The sequence below is a fragment of the Sinocyclocheilus rhinocerous genome, unplaced genomic scaffold (assembly GCF_001515625.1).
Source record: "Sinocyclocheilus rhinocerous isolate Xijiao unplaced genomic scaffold, SAMN03320098_v1.1 scaffold3023, whole genome shotgun sequence".
Lineage (NCBI taxonomy): Eukaryota > Metazoa > Chordata > Actinopteri > Cypriniformes > Cyprinidae > Sinocyclocheilus > Sinocyclocheilus rhinocerous.
The window spans coordinates 28,886-31,848 of NW_015628328.1; the positions used below are offsets into that span (position 1 = coordinate 28,886).

The following is a 2,963-nucleotide window of genomic DNA, read 5'->3' on the forward strand; positions in this document are numbered from 1 at the left end:
AGCAGTATAGTGCAACAGTTACAGTACAATCAGGGGCGTTCCCTCCGAGGAGGCAAGGGGGGCAGTGTCTCCTCAAAAAATTGGATGACAAAATAATAGATATTACAAACATAAAACGAAAATATTACTAAATATGGCATTAAAAGTATAAAAGTCGCTCGTTTTTATAAAGTAACACTGTCCAACAGCGACACCTGCAGCTAAAGTTACAGCGGAGGCTTGCCTCCATTCAGTCCGTAGACTTTCAGCAGAGACCCCTTAGCTGCCGTGACTTTACTGGGTTGTAATTGAGAATGAATGGGGGAAAGTCACTTGAGAGGAGGCAATACTTCCATCGTGATATGATTGGATATGAACGGTTATGATTGAATGTGATTGGTTCATGCGATAAATCCCGCCTCTTGTTTTCGTGCGAGCTCTTGGCCTGAGTGAAGAAAATGATGGCGTTATTGACTAAATATAAAGTAAGTAAACAACTCTCCTGCTTAGATACCACTACTTTGTGTCACGTCAAAATAAAACTTGAAATGGTCTGAAAACGTGATGACTGCTTCAGTTTTTAGTGAGCATTCAGCATGATGAAATGAAAGATATATCTTCATGTCTGTGGCAGTGTTTACAGTGCTTTTATGACACTGACCCGAAAATAAGTTGACTATTAAAAAGAACAGCTGAACATCAGTTCACAAATAAAAAATATTGGTAACATTTTACAATAAGATGTAATTTAATGTGTTAACTAACATGAACAAACATTTATTACAGTATTAATTAATCTTTGTTTACATTAGTTAATACAAATACTGTTGTTAAATGGTTAGTTCATGTGAGTTCACAGTGCATAAACTAATGTTAACAAACGCAACTTTTTATTTTAATAGTGCATTAGTAAATGTTGAAATTAATATTAACTAAGATTAATAAATGCTGTAGAAGTAGGCTATTGTTTATTCTTAGTTCATGTTAACTAAAGTAGTTAACTAATGAAACAATATTGTAAATTGTTTCCAAAATAGTGTTTAAATTGTTACTGCCTTTAGTTATTATTTTTGAATAAATATAAAAATGCATAAAAACACTATGAAATATATAATTAGTATTAAAAATATTAAATAAAATACAAAATAATATTAATAAAATACAAAATATAATTATTTTTGTTCTCTTTTATTATTTTGGAATAAATATAAAAATGCATAAAACACTATGAAATGTTATTAAATTAAATAAAAAATAATATTAATAAAATACAAAATAGAATTATATGTGTTCTCTTTTTTATTTTAATTCTTTTGTGTGAGTATTCATTAGAGATGCACGTAGTATTTGACTGATAAATCATTAAATAGAATATCTATCACTTTATAAAAGAAAACACACTTTTCAAATCAGATATTTTTATTGAAGAGATGGAGATGAATAGTGTTACATTGTTTCAATAACAAACCTTTATAACAGACGACTATTAATTATTGATTTTAGCTGTTTTTCTCTTTCTCTCTGCAGGCTGTGGAGTGGCAGTATTGGAGACGAAGGATGTGCTGCTCTGATTTCAGCTCTGAGATCAAACCCCTCACACCTGACAGAACTGAATCTGAGCGATAATAAACCAGGAGATTCAGGAGTGAAGCTGCTCTCTGCTCTACTGGAGGATCCACACTGTAAACTGCAGAAACTACAGTAAGTTATAGAGTCAATGCTTTCATTTATTATCTTGTATTAAAGCAGATCTGAGTGTATTTTATCTTTCTCTGTATTGTACAGTATTTGACAGTGGAAACTCCACAAGCTCCAAACAAGTGAATCAAAACAACACGTCCTGAACAAGACTGTCACCTGGACAAATACTGATACTGATCCAGCAGTTTCACATGTGAATTATTTTTCTTATTAATATTCAGTTAGCCTAATTTTTTTCCAGTCTCATGGGAACATTTTTTTAAATAAGTAGATTATAAATACTAACTGCACTGTGAAAATGTTAGGGTGAAATGACAGTATATTCCAGGTTAATAATTGCATGATTTTCACAGTAGTTTCACAGTGGGACTTCTCTTGTATCTAACTGCACTCTCAGAAATTACTTTAAACAAACAGCTTCATAATGTGTTTCTACAGTGCAGATGTACTATGAAGGTTCCCAGCATGCAATGCAGCATGAATAGATCGTGCTGTAGAGTTGGTTTTATTTGTGCTAATGAACTTGTTTTTAGTTCACTTTTAGCAGTTTTTGTTGTTGGTTTATTTTGTAATGTTGGTTTACGTTGTAAGTGTTGTGTTTATTTGTTGAGTGTTACCATTGTTGTGTTTTGTATGTTGAGTATTAATGTCACATCTTTCAGAGACGTTTCTCAGCAGTTGCTTCACTATTGTGAAAGATCCATCCACAAACAGTTATGAACATGAAATAAGTTATTGGTTAATCTTCTTGTTTAAATCATGCTAAAATAAAATCTTCATGTTTATGTGAAGAATTGTTTGACTATCCTAAAGTTAGTATAATAATTTATTTCATATTCTAGGTTGTCATCGTTTTAACAAATGTTTTCATTTGTCACACTTCTGACATGATTAGATCATAAATATGAATATGAATATGCAAGGTCAAAGAGCACAAACAAATGGCATCATCAATCACCATTATGGTGACTTCAAAACAATTACAGTAAACAAGTACATTTCTCACAGTGGCACAGTTAAAGACAACATTATAATGTGAATTCACAGTCAAACAAGAGCAGTAAATTACTGTGATTTGTAAGAAAATTACCCAGCATGCTTTGATTTCAGAGTACATTTCTGACTACATTAATATATTGTAAAACAATACTCTTTAATCCTGTAAATTCCTGGCAATTTTTACAGTGAAGATAGATAGATAGATAGATATACTTTGTATGTTTTAGGATTTTGTATATTGTGATTATGTAGTTGTAATGAAAAAACTTAAAATATTCAATTAA

The 2,963-nt window shown here is 31.1% G+C and overlaps 1 long non-coding RNA gene across 1 annotated transcript; it reads left to right on the forward strand.

Annotated features, from left to right (window-relative positions):
• Nucleotides 1-1,578: 1,578 nt before the first annotated feature.
• Nucleotides 1,579-1,868, forward strand: LOC107737436 (uncharacterized). Its single transcript, XR_001639799.1, has 2 exons — nucleotides 1,579-1,680; nucleotides 1,765-1,868. It is a non-coding gene; the product is annotated as an uncharacterized LOC107737436 (long non-coding RNA).
• Nucleotides 1,869-2,963: the final 1,095 nt, after the last annotated feature.